The sequence below is a fragment of the Micrasema longulum genome, unplaced genomic scaffold (assembly GCF_059751315.1).
Source record: "Micrasema longulum isolate JH-2025_06_02 unplaced genomic scaffold, ASM5975131v1 h1tg001210l, whole genome shotgun sequence".
Lineage (NCBI taxonomy): Eukaryota > Metazoa > Arthropoda > Insecta > Trichoptera > Brachycentridae > Micrasema > Micrasema longulum.
The window spans coordinates 147,819-173,084 of NW_028278397.1; the positions used below are offsets into that span (position 1 = coordinate 147,819).

General features: G+C 30.4%; 1 long non-coding RNA gene across 2 annotated transcripts in view; it reads right to left on the reverse strand.

Annotated features, from left to right (window-relative positions):
* LOC148276499 (uncharacterized) overlaps positions 1-25,266 on the reverse strand; it is a 47,082-nt gene that overhangs the window by 9,231 nt on the left and 12,585 nt on the right. Inside the window, exon 3 of one of the 2 annotated variants that reach the window (XR_015823714.1) lies at positions 5,237-6,512. The exons of the other annotated variant lie outside the window; for it this stretch is intronic. This is a non-coding gene — a long non-coding RNA (uncharacterized LOC148276499). Of the gene's footprint in view, positions 1-5,236; positions 6,513-25,266 lie in introns of those variants that run through there. 2 annotated transcript variants of the gene reach the window in all.

Consider the following 25,266-nt stretch of genomic DNA (forward strand, 5'->3'; position numbering starts at 1 on the left):
ATATTCTGATAAAAAGTAATTTTTTATAAATTAATTATTAGAATATAATATTTTTATACGTCAAACGAGTATAAATGTATATTATTGTCACATATGTTTATATTGTATATACAATGTATAGTATAAAAAAAACATTTAAAAAACGATTGATTTTAAACATCTATCAAAATGTATTCATTGATACGGCGTTTCTGTGTAAAAAAAAAAAAATAAACATATTAAGTTATCTTTGTGATATTTTTATCTTTGAGTTATTGTGCCGTGCACTAAAACACTAATACACTTAAACTACGTCAGCCCAGGTGATGGACGCCGTAACACTGCCCGAAACGTCGGCAAAAAGGAGTATTAATACACGGCGCAAAAACCCAGAAAAAAATCACAAGAATCTGAAAGGCTGTGAAAACCTACGAATTTTGATTACTTAATAATAATTTGGATAATGCAATTTTAAGATGACATCTTTGACGATAATCGTTACTGGGACCTTAAGGCTGTAGTCTGGTAAAACGCACGCAAAATGAGGAAATCATACGACTTTGCCATTTTAAAAAGTATATACTTTTTAATCGCGCAATAATAAAAAAATAAAAAAACATAAATTAGATAAAAACAAAAGGTATTTCTGTTAAAAAATATATTTAAAAGTTTTATGTAACTAAAATAAAATTACTTTTTTACCGGCGGATTAAGATATTTCAAATTTAGACTAAACTTAGGTATCTGGAATCTCAATAAAGACTAAGTATTGAACTAAAATTTTCTCTAACAATTTAAAGATAATAAATTGAACATGAAAGTGGTTGAAGCAAAATTTTATTATTTTTGTTTTTGAAAAGAAATACAAGCATTTTAAATCACATTCATTTTTGTGACCATTTTCTTTTATTTATACGTAGATTTATGCCTTCGATAATACTTTAAAAAAATATATATTCATTGAAATATTCTAGTTGAAACCTTTTTTTAAAGAATTGTATTCTCTTTTTTAAAAAAACGAAGATAATTCTGGTTGTTATATTCAATTGAAAACCAAATCTTATTAATTTTTTTATGACCCTCATACCGGCGCTTATCGGTATCGGTACATAAAACTTTTAAGTATATTTTTTAACAGAATTACCTTTTGAATTATCGTTATTAATTTTTTGATACTTTTTAAACGTATTTTATTAGAGTACTAATATTATAAAATAGAGGCATAGCGGGTTATTCCTAAAAAAAAAACAAAGTTTAAAATACTAAAGTTATAATACAATATAGCCGAATTCATCCCGAGCGTGTTCAGAAGGCAGGTGTTTCGTTCGAAAATTAAGCATTACGACCTTTGTTAAATATAACGTCTTTTTCTCCTCAACTCATTGATTTAGCACATATACAGAATGTCCTGAATAGTCATAAAGCTTTTTCATTAGTTTCTTAAAAATTATTGAAATTTACGTTGCATTTCGGATATATCTGTTTTTAAAAAGTATTTTGAAATTCATGAATAATTGATGAGGAGTATGCATGATAATATGTATGAAAGTGAGAGAAGATAAGGTAAAATATTTAGATAAACAACGGGGTGCTGATAGAAGTAATAATAATTCCAAAAAAATATAAACCACTATTTTATAGTTATTTTTTACGCTTGCCAATTTAACTTATTAATTATTATTTACAAAATTAAATATGACACATTTAATCTTTACTTTTATTTCCTGACTTGCTAGATAAATGTGTGCCAAGTCGGAACTATATACGCAACCATTTAAGTAATATACATGGAATAAAATAGGTTATATTTAACTGAAATTCAACAAATTAACATGTAACTTTAAAAAAAAATACAGTTGAGCAATTATTAGATTAATGTCAGTTGAACTATTAAAAATTGCTATATCAAAGTTTTCATTCTAATAATGTTCAAATATATGTAAAAAATACTGAAGAATACAAAAAAAAAAGATTATTATATAGTGTATAATGACAGCATATGTATGTGAAAATATATGTAAAAAATACTGAAGTATACGAAAAAAACTTTTTGATGTTTAAACTTTTGACATGACCAAATTAAGGCTTTTTTTATTTGACTATCCACTAACCATATCGCTTCTTTCTGAGCGTCCATGTTCATAGTTTTTATTTAGCCAAAAAAAAACTACATTATTAACCATTATACTACTCTTAACATAAGACCAAACTACTAAGTTACCATTTTTGTCATTAAGAATAAGGTAATATACCTAATTTAAAAAAAAAAATATTGGTTGACGAGCTGAACCTGGACTATTCCCAAATTTGAGTATATACTCGTCTACATATTAAATGAACACGATAAAAAATATGCGGAATTAAGTTAAAGTTACAGTAAAGTTAACATTTAACTTGACTCTTATGTAACCATATTAACATGTTCGGTGTTTTTAAATAAACCATCGACTTAATAATCCACATAATGCACCTTGAGCATCCTAAAATTATGACACTTTACTCATGTCCAAACGATCAGTCATGCCCGACGCGTAATTGGTCGTCTTTTAACCGCCAGCCGGATTTAGTCAAGATCTTGATATTTAATTCGAAAAGAAAATGCCTGATTGTGTCTTAAAAGCGAGTAAAAAAAATAAAATGTTTTACCCTTTCTTATTTATAAGTTGGTACCTAGGTACTTGTTAATGATTGAATTCTATAACTTAAAATAATAAATATTAAAATTAAGAATTATTTTTGTAAATATCAAACTCTGCTCTTCTACCAACAGGGGTGCACTTTGCGTAGGAATGTGATTTTCAAAAATATAGTAAATGTCAGTTGATATTATTTTGGTGTTTCTAAAAATCCAGTTAAAAGAAACAGATTCGCAGAAATTTTAAATAATAAAAAACAAATCTGATTTGGATCCACAAAAAACGAATGTTGTTTGTAAACATTAAAAAACAAACGTTTTTTGTTTACGAAAAAAACTTCCTCCCAAATTTTTGGTCTATGCATTCTCGTCAAATGTAGCCCTGGTGAATGATTATTAAAACATTCACGGTACTATTTAAAAAAAAATATTTAACAGATTAAAGATTTTAAGAGCTCTACATAAACATGCTTACCCCAAAGCTCATTATTTCAATAAAAACCGCACTTAAATCGGTCCGGTAGTTATTTAACTTATTGAGGACACACATACAAACATTACCTTTTATACATATAAATTTATAATACATCCCGTAGAGTAATAATAGATCTCTTGCTGCCTTCTTAAAAAGTTGCACGCCCAAATTTCACCTTCAATCTGCACCTGTTGTTATAATTTTGATTTCGTTCCTCTGGCCAAGCGTTGCTTGTGTTAGTATCCTGCTTCTGTATGCGAATACATACATGCCACTTATCCTCATCTGTAGTTACAGCATTCATTCCATACTAAACATTGTCAAGTTTGATCAAATCTTGTGATGTACAATGAACGCCGAACGTTGTTTTACGTTGCGTGTCGGCTTTAGTCTTTTAAGTGCAATATTATGATACATATAAGTACTTTGTACTTTGAGCTTAAGTACTTTAAATTGAGTTATTTATTACAACATGTACGATATAAGTCTTTTTGTAACGGAATGAGGAATATATTAAAGAAAAAATGTAAAATAGACCTTAAACCGTTGTATGTAAAATGAGCATTTAAAAAATAATTCTGCTATTTTGTATTGCAGTAAGGGCCAGTTGCACGAAAAATAGTTAAGTTGAATAAAGTTTAACGTTAAATAATTGTTGCGTGTTCGTCAAAATGGACAAAAGAGTTAGCACGAAACAGTTAAAGAGAACAATTTGTTTTGCACATTTTGACAATACCGCAATAATAATTTAACTTTATTTAACTTAACTTTTTTTTATGCAACTGGCCCTAAAGGTTTTAATGTAATATTTAATGTATTATATTTTATCTACACTTCGAGAATTGAATAGGAGTGTTCCGAAACTGGTAGGGATAGTGATTAAATGAAGTGATATACATTTGAATCGATAAATGTTCTTTTTCTTGGTAAACATGTCAGGTATTTATTATACCCACATACTATAAGTGCCGTTGCTTTGATAAAAAAAAACTGTCACTTAAATACCAAAGTTTAAAGGTTCAAAAGAGTGTTTTTATTGTATTTCAATAGTTATTTTGTAAATAAGTACTTACTAAAAAATATTTTCATGGAAATGTATGTTAGTCCTAGTTTTTATTTTAGTAGAGTCGTGTGGATGCGTTTCATGAAATTTTAAGAACTCTCCGTGTTCACACATAAAAGGAATTTAGAAACAAGAGCTCCAACGAATGTTCATTTATTCCGACTTAAAACAGTCTGCGCTCACCTGGGCAGTTATTCTGTATAACAAGGGCGTACTAAGACAGGGCGTTATAAATGTGATAAAGTAGATACCGTAACAAAGCAATTTACAACTTGAGTCCCCAAGAATAGCTTAGAGATATGTTTAAAAAATCAATATATTGACAGTCACATATCAATATATCTTTGTAATTTAAATATTTTTTTTTTTTTCAAAAACATTTACAAAATAGTCATAAATGAAAGTCCTGCTGAGTTGCATACATACAACTCGTCAGCAGTTTCTTATAAATTACATCGATTATTTACACTCAACCTACATTAACAATAATTTATGTACGTACATCAAAATATTGTTGATTTTAGAAGAAACAGAGATTTTCATAAGTTGAACACTAGAAATAAAGATATGCTAGTTGAGTCCACCACTAGACTGCAAAAAAATATTTATTGTTTTGTCTCAAACTGCATTTGATTCTGCAATAAGGTAGCTCTTGAAATTCAGGCTTTGCCAACAATTTTTTTTAAAGGTTTTGTCGAGCACAGCCTGTTTGGAAAGAGCTACTTTATAGTCGACGAATATTTGCATAACAAAACAGCTTAGCATTCGATTCATAATTATTAATTTTAATTTATTGATTTTAGTTTTTTGATTAAATTAGTTTGATAGGTTTAATTTACTAATTATTGATTTATATTTTATAGTTATAATTTATTTATTAACGATTATAAGAGATTCAATAATTCGTATATAAAGAATAATAATAATAACAATAAAGCAATATAAATTGATAAATAAAAGTATATTTTATTGGTGAATGTGCGGTAAATGTTATAAAAGCAGTATATACTAACGAGGCTATTTTATTTTTATTAAGTTGGTTCATAATATAATAAAGACTATTACAAACATACAGGATACTGTCTTTCTTTGGACATATTGCTAGACGTGAGTCAGACAATCTAGAAAAGGCAATAATGTCTGGCCGAGTTGAAGGTAGGAGAAGCCGGAGTAGAATCTCATATAGATGGACTGACCAAATAAAGGTGGCTACGGGGCTAAAATTTGACTAGTCAGTACGTCAGGCTGAGGACAGACTGGAGTGGAACAGACTATTTAGAAGTGTTCATGGTGATCACGATCCTCAGCATTGAGGGACCGACTTGGAAGAAAAAGATTACAAAAATTTCATTACATCACACTGTACATTAAAATTAAGTACCTATAAGCATGTCAAAAGGTTTGCATATAAATGCTGTATTTTACCGAGTAAGGAATAAATCTTAATTAATTTAGAATCGGGTTGTGGTCCCGTGGCTAGTGTCTTTGACTCACGGATCAAAGATCCGTGGTTCGAATCCCACTCTACCCCAACCTGATTTCCATTTTCTAATAGTGAGTTATTTACAACTCGTTGAAAATGGCTTTCAAAATTAAATATTTACATAAATTATAAAAACGAGAACATTTGTTTTTTTAAAAAAGAAAAAAAAAATCATTATTAAAATTTAAAGATTCTTCCATAGATATCTTTTTTGAGAATGTAGAAAGGTAGTTTAGGGATTTATATGGTTCGAAAGCTGTCACTGGCGAGCTAACTAAACGCTTCACGTAATGTGTAACTAATCTGCCTATGGTTACATTGATATTACTTCAATTTTTTAATTTGTTGACTTCAATAAAATTACTCAAAGATCTAAAAAAATTATTCGCATGAATTGTATCCATATCTATGAAGGTTTTACCTCTAGTACTTCATGGTGACTAACTGGTTAACGAATTGAAGAATTACGGGTAGTGGAAAAATTTATAGAATAGAACGTAACACTTACTCAAGTGGTCACTAAAACTTGCCTTCTGCAAAGCAAGCTTACCAGTTTTGAGAGTAAGTGCTTGAGGAGAATATTAGGTATAAGATGGTTCGATTTCAAACATTTAAGTCCGAGAACAAACTTCACAGCGTCCTATAATGAGCGTTTTAAGAGTGCGGCGGTGGACCTTGCTTGGACACATGCTGCAGATATTTCAGGAGCGCCTTAACCCAAGTTGCTTCTTCTTTACACCTAAGGGCTCCCTCCGCCCTGGAAGGCAGGATTGTCGTAGGAGGAGGAGAAAGTGTTTCCGGGAGGCGTCTGGTTATGTCAACATGCTCCACTTAAGAGCGGATGTGGAAAACAAAGAAAGAAAACCAGCCCAAAGACCTGTAAAACCAATTAAATCATTATAAAATAAATAAATAAAATTACCATTTGCAGTTGTCAATCATTCTATTATTTGCAGTAATCAACGTTTCGTGTTTTTTTTTTTTGTAACTCGCATCTCTCTTAGATGTCAATCCACGTCACTGTGTGATAGTTGGGCGACCAGGGGCAAAGAAAACTATTTAAAAATACCTACCCTTACTCTACACAGCAAAGGGGTAGTGAAGTGCGAGGCCTAACACGAGGGGGGAAGAGAACTGAGATGTAGTCTCTGTACTCTGTCAAAATAGCCTCTACAAGAGCCACAGCCTTGGTACTGGTTGAATTATTTACCTGCACATTTGGAGTGCGAGTCGCTACTTGCTACTGGCTACCCAGACACAAATATTTGCCAGTAATTTACATTTTGCTCTTTGGGTGACTTTCCCGGTATTAACACCGTAAGGTTTTATAAATCATATTTTGTGGCGTTTTTAGTTATGTCAGAACGTGTGATAAACATTGAAAATCCACATGGCAATAAATCACGATAAATTTGTTTATTTGATTGATTTCTAATTTACTTATTTATTTGCAGTATACGAAAACACTCGTGTGTTGAGGTTGGATGAATATATTACTAATACTAATAAATAAATATGCAAGTGATTAAAAAAGTATGAAATAGAGTCATAATGCGATACACACGACATATTAATATATTAAAACAAAAGAAATGCGAAAAATCACCTTAAAGTAGCTTTACAATTATATAGGTACTTTAACTTACATTCTGACATAGCTAAGCTACATAATATTAAACTGTCTGGTTTTGAAAGTATTTATGAAAAACGAAAGAAAGTACGATTTCTGTTGTTCCTTTTTAAATCATTTATACACATGTCAAATGCTTCATTTAATAGATTTAATTTCGGCCAAAGTCAGCTTTTTCATTATATCGATTAAAATTATTTGTTTAATGTTCACCACATAGAATTATAATAGCGCAGAAATTGAATACGCACATGAAACTGAAGCTGACAAAACTACTCATAAATGAGTAGTTTAACGTTTTGGCCATTAGTTACTCTGTAGACGTCGCTTAATACGCAACTGCCGGTTTAAATTCAATTACGCCGTGAATAGGGTGGGATCACATTTCATGTGTAAGTTGCGAATTCGCAAATAATGTTATTTGATAATTTAATTATTTTACCGTCTCGTCTGTCAGATTGTTAATTAAAACAAGGCGGACATTTTGTAAGTATTGCTAAGGTAGTCGGATTTTTTACCCGGCTCTCTATTTATAAGGCTTAAAACCGTATTAATATTACTTAATGATTATTTAGTGTTTTTATTTACATTTGCCTAATAAAAGTAGCTCTATATTTGTTGTAGTCTGTTTACTTGAATGTAACCTAAGAATTCGTTTAGTCTTCCGCCAGTATGACGATGTCGGTCACGATGAAACCTGGCCACTTTCAACCGATTGAAAATTTAATTTGTTAAAACAACGTATTGACTTATTACACAATGACACAAAAAAAAATACAAACAAAATAACACTAAAATTCACCTAGTTGGGATGAAATGAGGTATTATTTCAAGTTGAAATATATTTTTCATATAAATTTAGCTTTATTTTCACCGAAAACAAAATAAAACGCAATTCAAGGCAGTTTTTCAACATTACCGTGCTTAAAACTGGAATAAAAAACAGTTCGCTACAAAGGTTGAAAGCACCGCCCAGAGCATACTAAGCGGGAGCATTTGTGTCTCTTCAGTTGCAGTTGTAAGGACAATAAGCATGTTATGAGAACTTGAATAAATTATACTTGATTCTACTTTTCACGGAAACTTTTAAAACACTTTTAACCGCACATATTCGGGGAACGTGCTAAAGTTCTGTGCTTTGTATTCGTGACTCTGTATTACAAATATGGCTGTAAAAACCAGGATCGCATTTATTTAAAATTCAGGAACAATTTCGAATCTGAAAAGAAACGAGTCCCACGATAAAAAAGCTTTGATGAGCGAATAGCATGTTTATATTGTTAACAATGAAATATTTACAAACAATAAGTTCAAACGAATTTTTCTAGTTTTATATTAAATAGGAGAGAAAGAAGTATTCGTTTAAGAGACTTCTCTGTGGGTTTTACTAATTAGATTTCCTAATACTAAGCCTACTACCAAATAACAATTATACCCGGTATAGCTATTTACACAAAACACTTCAATTAAAAGTGAAATGTTTTCATCTATTTAATTTTAAATTGAAGTTATTTTAATCGCTAATAAAAATATTTCAACCAGGAAAATAATTACCCGTAAAAGCAAAAGAGTATTTTTCCTTAAAATTAAATGATTTAAAATATTAAAATTAAAAAACAATGTACGCAATATTTTTTTTTGTGTTTAGCTGAAGAAATCAGTTTTGAAAGGAAAGAAAGTACGTCAAATGATCTTTTTTAGATACAGAATTATTGGTTCCACAATAGCTTATGCCGAAAAAGGTATTATATAAGCATATTAGAGCGCATTTCAATCAATTGTCCCGTAAAGTCAACACGACAAGTTTATTTTTTTTACAATTTATTGCTCCAAACAATTACGTTCAAAACTCGTTTATTTATCTCGTAGCTGCTCCAAATTTAATTTACTTTGTCCCCATTTAGATATTTTTCATACAAAATTTTGTGACTTGAACTTTTTGAAACACTGTAAAATAAAACATTTGTCAGTGTGTAATAAGTTTATGTTCCTTTAATTATGTTTATTTTATTATAATATAAAAATTTTGAATTGGTCAACTATATTATGAAAATCCCTCTCCTCTACTCCTCCACTCTATTTCCTCATCCCTTAACCTTCTTACGAGCTCTTTTTTTTTTTCGTGTCTTATGTAATATATTATTTTTCTCTTTTCTGTGTAACATGTTCTCTCATTATATTTGTGAAAAACTTTAACTGGATGTATGTACTATTGTTATATTTTGTATTCTTATATAACAACTGTTGTTTTTCCTTAATAAATAAAAAATAAAATGAAAATATAATATTGTAAAAATTAACGTTTCTTTTGCTAGAGCGCATTTATATTTCAGAAAAACGAAACACAACCATATAAAATTAAATTTGAACGTTGAATATTGAAGTAAGTTTCTATTTAAAATATGTCTTAGATAATTAAAAAATAAGCGAAAACCTTAAACTCATTTTTATTTTCCCTGGAAGAAAACACGCCTAGCGCTATCATAGGGTTTTCGTGGGAACTACAAACTAACTACTGCAATAGTCGTTATTAGCCAACTCGGGCATACTTCTCTTCTTGTGGAACTCAGATATTCCGTAATGAATATAATGTCTCCCAGAATGAAATAAAAAGTTTTAATTCTTGTTCATTTATAATACTCGCACTTATCTACAGTGGCGATGTTTCGTAATCCAGTTTTGAACATAACGCTACCCACACAAACGTGGGAATTAAATAAAATGATACAGGAGTTCATGACAAAATGATAATCAACGTAAATCAATTTTTATATGCAAAACATTGATAAGGATGTGCAATTTAAACATTGATTAGTTATTATTTCATTAAAAAAGTAGTCAAATTCAATTTAAGAGATCCAATACAAGCACATTTCAATGAAAACTTGTATAAAATAATAATATATTGAAAGAAATCAGCTTGTATTTTCCCAACTTTCATATTATCTCAAGCACAATTTTATTCACCCAAAAGCCGTGCGAATGCAAGTCTGAATTCACTCATTAATAAAGCAATTTGCTTGCTCAATACAGCTTCTGCACATAGACAATATGGAGATAATATTTTTCTGTACATATCGGTAGCTAAACTGCTATCTGGTTTCTATTTATTAGCTCTTAATTAGTCATGTTGTTCTACTTTCATAGTTTATATTAAATAATGGCTCAAATAATCCGTAAAGTGCCTTATTTTTCAGACCATAACACGCACTTTTTTACTCTGAACCAAAAATTGGGGTGCATCTTATCGCCCAAAACATTTTTTTTTCCAAAACTTGAGAGATAAATTTTGGGTTGCGTCTTATCGTCCGCAAAATACGATAATGCTGACTACAATCTCCCACACCAAGCTCAAGACGTTTCCTCTTTTTTGATGTGGTATTCGTTTTGTTTTCTGCATAGAGTTTGCCTAAGTAAAGAGCTTGTGACTATAGAGTTCGATTCTCGGTGAAATAACAAAAGTCAGATGTGATCTAAATTGATGTCTTGAAGTTCCGTGCTACGATTTTTCTGAATCTGGTTTTTCTTGCGACTTTTGTAAATGTTTTTTTATTACCAAAACTACATTTATAATTTGAAATATTTTTTAATTCAAATCATCGCGAAAAAGTTAAAACTGTATAGTTTTGAAATTCGTTGAATTAAGCACTTTGGAGAAAGTGTAGTTTTCAAAAAGCGTAGTATAGACTTCTCAATAAGCTTATGCTTCTGTGAAAAACTCTGCAATGCGCTCAAAGATGCTATTTAAAAATAAAAAAAACTTTACTCGTATTGTTTATTGTTTACATTGTTATTGAAAAACCAATATTTTTATTAAAATATGCATTCACTAAAGTTGCAAATGATCAAAAATGAAAATGCAGACATTCTTGGGTAAAATAGAAACTGTTTCAAGAATGGATTTCACCCCCTAGAAGGTCATTTAGATTAACACATTACAACAGAGATGGAAAACATTTAAGAGAACAGAATATGAAAGTCAAGGCACTTACAGGGCTTAAAACCTCATTGTTACATAGTGTGTAAAGTGGGCACTTAAACCAGCCATTAGTCCTGAATCCCTTCTTTTTACGTTCTCAATCCCTGTTGTAATTTGTTAATCTTTCTATAGTGTAAAAAATATTTGAGAATCTCCATTGAGAGTATTACATTTTGTTTGCAATCTTCTTCGAAAATATAAAAAATATTAATAAAACCATTTTACAGACCAGAACAACTGAAGGACCAGAAAAAAACATTAAAATTAATTGAAAAGGTTAAAACCAGCCAATGACAGGTCGTAAGCCATGTAAATGCCTAGACTTCCATATACCCTTCTCAAAAATGTTTTCCCTCTCTGTTGAAATAAATTTAAATATGAACAACTCCCTAGGGAGGAAATCCAGCCAGTCTGCAAGCATTTGGACATAATCAAACATTGTTGAATTACTACCTGGTAAAAGAAGAAGTATAAAAATTGGAAAATTGTTTTCAGGCGTTGCCTAGTAGGTGATTTGGTTCAGCCGGATGAATCTCACCCACATAATAAAGGTTTCAACAACAGATCAAGTCATTCAATTTTCGATTGAAGTCAACAGATGGAAGAGTTGAGGAAATGTGGATGTTCAAACATGGGCAGAATGGTGAATGTTACACAGTGTGTAAACCAGCCAATGACAGGTCGTAAGCCCTGTAAATGCCTAGACTTCCATATTCTCTTCTCAAAAATGTTTTCCCTCTCTGTTGAAATAAATTGAAATATTAACAACTCCCTGGGAAGGAAATCCAGCCAGTCTGCAAGCATTTGGACATAATCAAAAATTATTAAAATTAATGTTTGAGATTTGGATTGTGTAATGAAGTCTTGGTAGATAAAAAGTCATAAAACTTAATAAGAGGTTATAAAACACCGTGCTTAAATTTTTACAAGTGATGTCGAAGAAAAAGCTATTTCAATGAATTGACCTGAAGGACTGAATTCAAAAACATTTTACATTCATAACCGCGTCACTTTTCGTGGTTTAAAGTTCTAACTCCAATGTACTTACTTATTATTTCTGCTTTATACATCTGTATATACAAGTTTAAACAATCTGAAATAAAAACAATAAAGTGATATTAAGCCATATTATAATAATCCCGTGCTAGTGGATTGGCTAAAGTCACAAAAATAGGTAATCTGATAAAATTTAACATATTAATTACTTACGTAAAACGTTCTTAAATTTTTTGCTTTTGGAATCCTTAAAAAATATTTTTAAAAACGTTTAAGTTTAAAAAAAAAAAGTGATTTACCTAAATATTTTAATTTTTGAGTTAATTTTCAACGAGTTGCAAATAACTCACTATTACAAAGTGGAAATCGAGTTGTGGTGGAGCGGGGTTTAAAATTCGGATCTCTGATCCGTGAGTCCGCGACACTAGCCACGGGACCACAATCTGGCAATTAATTTTAAATTTTTTTTTTATAAAAAGTTAATTGGCGTGATTTTTGAAATTATGAAAATAATTTCAAATGCTTCCAAATTATTTCACAACATTTATTTATAAATTTATTGCATGCCGCGCATTTCCGTAGGAGTGCGTAGAACGGATTATGATAATTCATTTTGTTTCCTAGTCATACATCTTCTCATACATGTATGCCATTTTTTGAAAATTGTAAAGAAAACAATATTTTTACTGAACCAAGATATAATACTGTCAATACGTAAGCTTACATCTTTCATTATCTATTCATTTCCAAGAATTTTATTGCTTTTTAAATATAGTTAATGGCAATCATACTACCTCAGAGAATTAAGAATAGTTCAGACTGAGCGTAGAATCATATTTGAATACATAGGAATGTGTCGAAAAACCCCCCACTTTCGCCGCGCGCATGCGTGAAGTCACCGCGTAATGTTGCCAGATCGCGAAAAACTTAATCATAACACAAATGTAAGATAATGATATTATTTAAAAAGCTATTTGTTAATTTCTCTGAAATTTTATTGTACACGCGGAAACATTGATTGACACAATATAGTAGATAAGTAAAGTCTCATTTAAAAAGTAAAATTGAATTTATGAACTTTGATCTTAAAAGATAAAATAAATTTTAGTTTACCTAAAATTGATATTTTCATGTCATGTTAAATAATATTAGATGTTTTAAAGGTAATGCCGGTCAAATGTCCACCACGGCGTTGTTTAATCCAAGAGGTCCTATTTTCATTAGTTCTCTCATTAAATGAGCAAAGTAGCGTACCAAATTTAACTACCCAGCAATACTAACAAAATGTCAATTTTGTTTTCTTTGACAATCTGACGGATGGAAAAATAATTCAATTTTTAAGTAATGCATTTACTACTTACACACAAAATGTGATCTCATCGTGTTTCTTTAATATCCCAGCAGTATTTCTTCACTTTAAAATGACACAATACGGCATAGTTGGATTAAAATCGGGAGTTGCATACTAAGCAACGTCTACAAAGAAACTAATGGGTCAAAACGTAATACTACTCGTTTAAGAGTAGTTTAGTCGCCTTTTTTTTGATGCGCGTATGCGGTTTCTAGACTATTCTTAATTCTATGTACTACCTATTCAATTTTGAGAATTTAGATTTGTAGTATTTAGAGAATTGTGATAATGAACTCCTTGTGATTATTTGTTCCAACGTAACTATTCGCTTCAATGTCACCCAATCACCTTGAGGTGAGTGACGTAATCACCTTGAGGTGAATGACGTAATCACCTAGAGCTATAGTCTCGCCGAAGCGAGTACACTTGAATTCCTTTCTCACACCTTCTAGCATGTTCTTACCTCCACGGCCTTTGTGACAAATTCTGTACTATACGCTCGGCAGAGAAGTAATTACACACAAAATTACCGCCGCAATGAACTCCCTTCTTGGCCCAAATTAAATTGTAAATTCGGTCATCTTGCTGATCTCGCTAATCTTCCTTCGAACTCAAAAGCAACATACACATGTAAAGTGCTCCTTTGCTCACATAGTGACCGCAGTGCGAAAGATGCGTACCCTAACGGCATTCTTATATGGCGACGACTGTATACCGCAGCTACTGAAAACACAAATGAAATAATTGAATATCTAAATATTTTATTTTTTTAATAAACCTATGAATTTGTTTATTTAGATATGGGGTCAAACATTAAAGCGCTACCTACGACAAAAGCCGATTTCTTTTATTGAATAAGACGTGTTATTAATGAATAAATTACATCAACGTTTTTTTTTTTATTTCCCTTTTTAATTACTATAAAATAATTAAGTACGTTATAATCTTTTACAGCATATTTACTTTTCTCTTTCTTTTATTACAAAAAAATATTATACTTGTCTATTTATTATAAGAGCAAAAATTCATCAACATTTCTAGTATACCCACGAACAGGCAATGCCTTTGTGCGATTTTTTTATTTACTATTTTTGCTGTTAATATGTATTTAATTGCTATGTAATTATCCTTTAATTTTTGTATACTCTGTTTTACCTCTTACGTACATTGTAAAAAACAAAAAAAATCAATAAATAAAATAATAATAAAAAATTAAAAAATAATTTCATAAGTACAATAAGGCAATACCACTCAATAAGTATTTCACATTTTACAAAAAATAAATGTTTCTTTTATCCGTTGTCCTCATATACGTGTATTTGACAATCGTTAAAGTGTATATAATAAATTGCGTACTTAAGGTAAACGGAATATACTAACTATACGATGATATGAAAGTAATTATTCATAGATGGCGCTTTTATAATTTTTTATTTAATAATGCAGTTTTAACGTTTTTTTTCAGTGGAAATTTTACAAAACTTGGTTTGCGGATACTTTACACTATACGGATTGTTACAAATACTATGACAATATATTTTAGGTCCTTTTCACAAAATGGTGTACAAAACAAAAAATCAGATAGGTTATTTTTTGTTTTGTACACCATTTTGTGAAAAGGATCATAATTTTATTGTAATGGCATTTGTTACAATCAACATAAAGTAAATTTTCCGCAAACCAAGTTTTGTAAAATTTTCATTGAAAATAAACGTAAAAATGGCACTTTTCAATAAAACATGTTTAAAGCGCCATTTGTGAATAGTTAGTTTTTTATTTTCGTTTAAATCATCTCAAGGAATCTATTTTACACAGAATAATCTAGAACGAGTTTTTCATACCTAAATAAAACAAACTAGACTTTTTGCTTGAAAGCTGTTGTGAGCTGACATACAATAGAAAATATGGTAAACAATATTACCTGATATTATTTTTGGTATGTATATATATTTACATATTTATACACACACAATTCTGGGTTTTTTATCCCAAGGGGGAGTAGGTATATTATTATTTATATCACTTCAGAGATGGGTAGAATTTTTGTTTCAAGATTATGGATATTCGAGCGTTTACAGGGCTTATGACCTGTCATAGGTTGGGTTCAAGTGGCCATTATCCATAATCTTGAAACAAAAATTCTACCCATCTCTGTAGTGATATAAATAATAATATTACCTGAATACAGGAAAACTAGAATCGGAAATATAAATAATAAAAAATTCGTACCACAAATAGCAACGGAGTAGTTATATAAACTTTCCTTAAATGAAAAAACGTATTTAAAATATTTTAATAGCTATATTGTTTATTCGCCGGTTTCGTGGTGTAGTGGTCAGCATAGATGCCTACCATGCAAGAGGTCTCAGGTTCGATTCCGATACGGTTGACATGAAATATTTATTTGGAGAAGTGTAGTTCGTGGACTGGCACCTAAAGCGTAATACTGATCATCTTACCTTCATGTAACAAAAATTATCAAGATATGCTGCGGTTGGTGTACCAATGAAGTGCCCTATGCTTCATAAGGTGTGGAGAGGGGAATGATGATGATATTGTTCATTATATGTAAGGATTTTATCAATGATAAAAATGTCTAATGCTCTCTAGCTTAAACAGTCATACCTAGTACTTTAAATCAGATTTCAAGGATTTCTAGAATAGGGAAATTAAGCATTCTTTAACTTGGAGTCCATTCTTTCACAATCGAGTCATTCATTACCGCATTGTCGTAATCTGGCTTTGTGTGCTAGAGGAGAAATAGTTCGGAGAGGTCTATGGGAGGAATAAAATAGGTATCGAAGTGATTCCCCACAATCGCGCAAGTTTTAAATTCCGAATGCAATCGTCCGAGGAATGAGGTCACGTGAATGCCAGCGGAAGTCAAGATGTCGGCGCCTAGAGTTTCCGCTTCCGTTCCGTCGAGACACTTTGTTAGGATAAACTACGATTCACCCCGAGGGCTAAAAACATCCGTCATAAATTTGAACCACATAGTCAGGCGGGTAAAATCGAGCCGCGGGTGTAAGTAACAAATATGTTTTGTGAATTTTCATTTTTCATTCCGGGCTCGAAGGACTTCTTGCTTTTCACAGCTCCAAAAGGGGCTTAGGATAAGTACGTGGACACATGTATATCTCACAAAGCTTTGATGTCCCGCTTCATCCCCTTCTCCATTTACCTTGGGCCTCCAAAGCTCAAGAACCCGATCCCTAGAAGACGAAGCACTCTAGAATATTTTTTGTGCATCCCTAAGTAGGCCACTACGTTTAAGACTCACGTGACTATAGTGTAAGGAGTACGTACTGGAAAAAAACTACGGATTAGTTTGAAAACTTGCGTGGAATGTTTTTATCTAGAATACAATAAGGTGGGATTACTTTTGAAAAATACAATTTTTTCTTCCAAGCAAAATAGCGTTCTTTATTTTTATTTGGTAACTCCGTATTAAAAACGTGTCTAAGAATTTTTCTGATAGTGATTTTTGTTTTACAATATAATATTCTTTAACAAATGTATATTAAGCAATTATCTCCTTCGAGACAAGTTTTTATTTTTATTTATTTATTATTGATTATCATCATCATTACCTTTCCACACCTAATGGTGCAAGGGTACTGCATTAGTAGACCTATCGCAGCGTATCTTGTTCATTTTTATAACGTGAAGGTAAGATGATTAGTCTTACGTTTCAGTTATCAGTTTATGGACTATGAAATATTCTATTGTAAAACACTATTTTAAATAAATATTTCATATCAACCATGTCGGCAATCGAACCCAAAACCTCTTGCATGGTAGGGAAATGCGAGGCCACGAGGCCGACATTATTATTATTTATTTAACTTTAAATCCTAAAATTGGACACACATAAGCAAATACTTATGTGTGTTTTAATAATAACAATGTAAACATATTTAATTTATTAGTTGTTTAACACATATTTCTTAACCTTCCGTTCCAATTTTGATTAAAAAATATATAAATGCTTTTTTATACATGAGATAATATCAAACTTTAAGATCTGATTCTAAGTGCTGGACTGACTCGAAATTTTACATATCCATAATGAAAAAAATTAAAAAATCAAATCTTTTAAGCCAAAATCTTAAATAATTTATTTAAGAATTACTGATAACATGGCCGTTTCATGACGCAATTTATTTATTAACGGACATTGTCCATGTTTAAATTTATAGGGTTTGAATATTACAAAAAAATAATAGTTTAAAACATTTCAAAGAAAGAAAAGAAGCATTGACAAACATAACGGACATCAAGACTAGATCTGGACTATTTATTTAGTGCTCGTTTAAATCGTTGTTAACTTAAACCAAAAAAGTCCAGATCTTGTCTTGAATTAACAATACGACAAAGACGGGTCTGAAAGTTGGAGAATCAAGGCCATAGTTTGTTCTATGCTGTTCGATAAACAATTTCATTGTTTCTCAACCAACGAGTCAGAATATTGAATTTTACTTGTCCCTGTAATGATTGAACATCGATTATAATATTTAGTATGCCGAACGTGTATATGGAATCAATATTAGTTCTACGTTTTTGTTTTTTATATTTAATGTATCATACATGTTTGTACATTTAAATTAAATTCTTAAAATTAAAAACAAACAAGAAAATAAGTGCAAAAGAATCATTGCTATCTATCAGACAACGTTAAAGAATCGGGAATCTAAAGTGACACATGCAATTTATAAAATGTAAATAATTTTATGCCGCGTTATACGAATATTACTTATACGAGTATTATTGTAAAAAGATGATTCATTTATAATATATGCTGACATTCTCGGCACTAAAATTGAATTGACACACTTTTTTACAATTTCGTATGCATAGATGATATAAATATTGATTGTAATTTGAGACTCACCTCTTTGTTATAAAACTTTTCATTTGTTTTTTTTTAAACAAGACTTTTATCAATACACTACTGTAATAGTTAAACATAAAAAAATAAAGATGAAACAATTTTTTATTTATTAACTGTATCAATTTTGATGGCGAATTTCATTAATTTTAAAGTTTATTGATTCATTCAAAATTATAAAAATAATAAATTAATATCAATTGGTTTTAGAGCCTAAATTTTTGGCGTGTATCAAACGTCTCGATTCGCCCCTAATAAAACCGTAACTTTTTTTTTCAAATATTTATTTTTCATTTTGTTAACTACTTTAAAAAATGCATTTACATATTCATATATGTTTATAATATTTAAAGCTGTGGCCCTCCAAAAAGCAAGCCCTTTTGCTTGCATAGAGACTTGTTGTATTATAAATATTTTAAGTTATTTTTGTTATTTATGAACATGAAAAAACATGCTGTGACATAAAAGATTAAAAATATTCTTTTGGTATTCATTTGCTGCCATTAATAGCGGTACGCAAACTATTCCAATTTTGATAGAATTGGGACAGAGAAACATTTTACTAAAATTTTTCCAAAAAAGATGGTTGACGATTTCTGAAGCGAAAATACAACTTCAATATTATATATCAAATACAATAAGGAATACAATTCGGAACAAGGAAATGACATATTTCCGCTATATCCGGTGGTGGTTTATCTCATCCAAAGTAAGCTCTAGCCTAGAATCTGGATAGTTTCAAAGATTCATGTTCACTTGAAGTGGTGACTTGCCTGTAAAATAAAGGGAGACGTTTTGATGGGTAAAATATCCTTACAATTTAAATTACGAAATACTTAAATCTGCAATCTTTCTGGTGGCCTCCGTGGTGTAGTGGTCAAGACGCTTGATTCACACACGGAAGGTTCCGGGTTCGATTCCCGATGAGAACACAAAAATTAAAATGTTTTTCTCAAGCCTGGGTGCTCTGGGATGTAATTCACCACTGTAATTAGGCCTCCTGGCCTGTTGTGGTGCAAAAAAAATGTTTAAAAAAAAAATGTAAAAAGCATTTTAATATTATTTTATTTTACTTCAAAAGGGCGTAAAATAAAACCGTTCATTTATGGTACCTGTAAATTTAAGAATCCTCCGCCCTCAAGTGATATTTCATTAAGACGTTTAATAAACTTTATTATTTAAAACTTTATTATTATTATTTCAAAACTAAAAAGCAATCACAATTTTAGTAATAAACTATTTCTGCCTACAGTGGTGTATAAAATAATGCGTTGGTAGTGTTGGGTAGGGAGAAAAATGCCATTTTTAAATTTAGAATGAATAATTCTAGTGCATGTACGTTTAGAATAATTCTGTTTACCATCTAGTAATTACATTATTGCAGCACAGTTTTAATTTCAAAAAAATAAAGCTACTAGTCTAGGCAAAAAAAATCTTGCAATTTTTTTTGAGTATATCAATTGGCACATTTCACCCCACTAATGGGGTGAATAGTTCCAAGGTGCGCGTGCGGGGTGAAAAGTGCCAATACATCCAAATTCATAAACAACCTACTTTGAGAACAAAAACAATCCTTCATTTAAAATATTGAAAAATATAACAGTAAAATAAAAAAAACATGTATTGATCGTCAGCAAAGTTAGAATATAAAAGAGATGTTCAAGACCCATGTTGACATATTCCGTAGAAACACGAGCGAACACCACGAGAACAAAGAACCTGCTAAGATCATCAGAGATGAGGGGCCTCAGATCAATCAAAATAGTAATGTGTTAAATGTAAAATAATAAGTTATTGAAATAGATTTACACGATGGGATAAATATCTTCAAATTTGGAATCGATTAAAAATTCTTTGAGATCCGAAAAAAATACATTTGTGTCAAAAAAGTGCTACGCTAGTTTAACCGCTAGGATGAGTGGTGACACAATCAAAACACTAGTCTTTACACATGATGTAGTGTCTATGAGAAGGATGCATGCGCTTTGGAAGTGCACATAGGCCAAAATACACCAGGTGGCACTTCTTGTTTTTGGCCAATATTACCCGCGCCACTTGTTTTTGGCCTATATTATTATATTTGGCAAAAGGCCTTAATTAAGATAAAAAACCAACAAATGTTTGATTGAGAACGTTATGTTACGCACACATATAAAAAGTCAATTAATGATTTTAATGGATTGTACCTCACAACGAGAAAAACATTCAAACTGTTGCATTTTCATTTTAATGCCAAAAAATAATTTCTAGTTAATCAGAAGGTGACCTTAATAAGACTTACCAACCTACAGTAAGGCGCGTATCACGTCCTGATCAAACGTCGTCGCCCGTCCGTAAATGAGGCTTTTGTTTCTATACGGCACCCGTTGGCGTCGAGACGCCCCTTGCATACGGACGCCGACCACATAAAAGACCCTGTGTTACCTTGTGAGGTGTAAACCTCTTTATACTAAAGTATCGATATGGGTTTACATTGATACATCAAAGAGATGAAGCGAAAATTGGTGCTGACATTGTGGTTAATACGTAACCAGTTAAATTGTTTTTTAAAATTGAAACATTGCATTTCGTTTTTAATGATTTTAACATACAATTTTTTAGAAATAACGATGAAGGCCGAGATGTTTGATTGTTAGTAAAAGTTGAAAATCTAAAGTAATAGTAACAATTTTAAGACACAATCTGAAAAATTAATACTTTTAAAAACATTTACTATTACTTTTGATTTTGAACTACAACTAATGATCAAATAACCCAGTCCAAGACATTAGTCGGGTTGTAGTGTAAAATCTACTACTCTACTCTTTATTCTTACAGTCTAAAAGTAAAATGATTTGATTTAATTTGAGAAATCAAGAGTTTTCAATTCGATTTGAACATTGTGAAATTCACTAACATAAATATAATATAAAAACAGGTGAAGAACATTTAAGAAAAAAGAATGTAAAAAATTGGCATTTACGTCCAGCCCTTGTCAACAAACATTTGGACAAACTCAAAATATTATTCACTAAGATAACTTACATATAGTGTCAAATGTTATGCCTTATGGATATACCGTAACCAAATTGAAGACGATTAAAAAATATTTCGATAAAAAATAACAAAGTGTTATTACCCCTTTTAATCTGCTACCGATAATTCCATAAAAAATAGGACTTTATGTTAGATTTAATTATTAATCTTTTTAATTTCATGTTTTACTGCCTGTATAGTTGATAGCGTGTCGCGTATTTAAATACGTTACGTAATCCTTTAAATATTATTAAATAATACCAGCTGACATAAATAAAATAGAGACGTGAATACTACATTATTAAAGGGAAGGGAATGTAGTCGGGAGGTATCGAGATTAGTGAATGAACCACCTGGCGAGGAATGAACAAAGAAGAACACGCCAAGAAAGTGATTGCAGGAAAAGTTAGGCGGGAAAGGGTAAATTACGCAGGATAAATGTAAGGACATTACTCCAAAGTAGGACCCTCACTTCTCGGCTACGGAACTGGGGTGAACTTGCCGTGAGAAATGTAAAAGAATTTATACGGTGTTTGGAATGTTATTCAGTGATAGCCATAAACGGATGTTTCCTCTGGATTATAAAGCAAGTACATATAACACCAATCCTGTGAAATGATTCTCGTATTATTTTCACGCCCCTTCGCATATGTTAGGAAAAATACAACGCAAAATACAAATTGCCACCCATTAGGAACATTACGTAAAGAAATCTTGGAAAAAATTCAAGAAAATACCGTGCGAAATTTACATTATTATTCTAAATTATAATGTCTCATGTGTATTATAAGTTTTACTTAGTTTTTTTTACGGACGTACATTTTTAAGCATGTTAATAATTTTTTTCTACCCGCTAACAAATGCGTATTTATAGCAATACTTAGGATTTTTATTTTAAGTTAGCGTATCTTAAAATATTGATTGCTTTATATGTTTTTACAATATTTATGTAAATCGTGTCATCTTCATATATTCATATATGTACATATGTACTCTTAAAACACGTTTTCTTAGTAGTTATATATAGAAATATGCATTTAAATGTACCTAATAAATTATATATTTTATTTCTTACTTTGTATATTTTATCAATGTACCAAACATATAGAAGCCTTCCGGGTGTTTTTATGAATAAAATAAATATCTTATTCTTGTAAATATTTTTAACTATTTGAGTGGAAAAAAACACGCTTCTTTTATTGAAATTTGACATGTTAAGAAATTCTATGGCATGTTAAGAAAATGGATTTAAAGTTTGTTTGAAAAATAGTCAAAACTATGCAATAATTGCCAGATAATGTGTTAAAAAGTTCATTTCAACATAATGCTTAGTGAAGAAATCACACATTAATTACGTTATTTTACATTTATTGTGAAAAGGTAAATAGAATTTGATATGTTTTTACATATTCAGTAGATTAAGCCATTCTTTTAATTAAAATACATATAGCATGTAGCATAAAAATTATGCAGTAAAACCCGAATTTTATTTATAAAGATAATTAATTTAAAATGAAAAAAATATTTTTGGATAACAAACTAAAGCGACGATAATTTTTTTTTTTTTAAATATATTATATGAACATGTGCGTTCATTTTTGAAATTTGCGAAATTTCCTTGTAATTTTCAGACAAATAGAACTTTTATCTACGAAATATATCAAACGAAGGTAACGAAGTAAACTTAATAAAGGAGTTTCATCCGGTTTACATAGTCTCCTAGACTCATACATATTAACAGAGGTCCTAGGGTTGAATTCCCTAAAATAAGCGACCTGCCTTTCTAAAGTTTCGCGCACAAAGTCGACACTTATTGGATTCCTACATTCTACATAACCTACATTTCAAGTTTTACCTGCATATTACAACCTTTATTCCTTCCGTATCTAGCACGTGTATATCACGTGGGTACTTCAATATGCAGTAACGACTTATTTACTTCTAACGTACTTCTCCGGCATCTAAATATTTAACAGGTATAACCAAACGTAGTTATGCAGAAAGCAGCCAGCCATGGAAAAGTTAAACTGCGATAATTGTAAAAAGAGTGAATAATCAAATCTACACCACAGTTGGAATGTTTTTGACTTCGACAAATGATAAACAATTATATACATAAGTGTTTTCAAATGTAACAAACAATATTCTAATTACGTATTTGACTAATTTCAATGATTTTTTAAGTAACGTAAGATTTTCTTCGTGCTGTGGGTGTTTTCTGCAAAATCAGAAATACCGTTTTTGTGATCAACACCATTTTAAGAAGGTGATTAATACAGTTTTTTGTATGAAAGCGGTCTGGCTGTTTTTAGCAGAACATTGGATTGACGTTACTGCACCCACCCGATAACATTAATATATATTTTTTAAATTGTTGACTGGCTGCTTTCTAGATAACTAAGTTCATTACTCAACTCTAGTTGAGGCCAGCGAACACCCAACTTAATACTAAGAATATTTTTTAACAAAGAAACATAATTGATATTTACTATTTTTTTATTTTTTTTAGTAAAATAAATATTTGCGTTCTTATGATTAACCCCAATTTTTAATTTTGAGGCCCATTTTCAACGAGTTCCAAATAACTCACTATTAGAAAATGGAATCAAGTTGGGGTAGAGTGGGATTCGAACTACAAACCTTTGGTCCGTGAGTCCGAGACACTAGCCACTGGACCACAGCCCGATATTCTACGACTATTGATTTAAAAAAAAGGGCCATACGTATAAAACGTACATACATAGAGATAAGAGAATCATTCTATTTCATAATAAACAAACTACCATTAATAAAAAAAATATCTGACGTCTTAGTGTTTAATTTACATTTTATAAATTTGATTAGATACGTAAAAAAACTTATAATTAGATAATAAATATACTTTTGAAAGTTTTGAATAAAATAAATAAACCCATTAATATTTTTGTTTGATTACATTATTATTTGTTTTTATTTGTGTAAACAGCCTTCGTGCCGTTTATTTAAAATAAAATAAAATATCAATAAATCATATTAAAGAAATAAAATATAATATGTAAAAAAAGAGCATTAAAGCCGTATTAAGCTATATACTTTTGTGAATACTGTGATCGCCTTAACTTAGGCTCTGCGTTACCTATAAAATAAATTTAGTGAACGCGCATTTGCGGTCGCAGGCCCTATGGCATGGAATGCTCTCCCAGCAGAGGTGCGAGGCTGTGAAAGTGAAGTGATGTTTCGGAAAAAACTTAAAACCCACTTGTTCTCTAAATCATTTGAATACATCCGTAGCATGTGACAACAAAATAAATTATTTTAATTAAATTACAAATTTAAAAGAATCACTATGTAAAGCGCCCTTGAGGTATTTTGTTAAAAAAATGGCACTGGTGTTATCCATAATAATAATAATAATAATACATGCGTTTTGAGAATCCGTACTTATTTTAATAAGAAACTTCAATTCCTGTGGAGATAATTATACATATCAAGTAGCTAAATATCTAATTAATATTTTTTTTTCCAAGGACTATTCTTATTCGTTTATTATAGAGTTACCTATATTATAACTTTAGTATGTTTCTTGCATTTATTTTTAATTACTCAATACCCTTATAAAATAATTATAATTTATTTATACATTATGATTTTAATTTTATTGTTGTTGTATTATTATTGTTTTACATAAAAAACTTATAAACTTTAGACCGTTTATGAATTATTAATATTTAAATAAAATTTTATTAAATCGACAAATTATGTAAATTATAAACTAAATTGCATAAATTATATC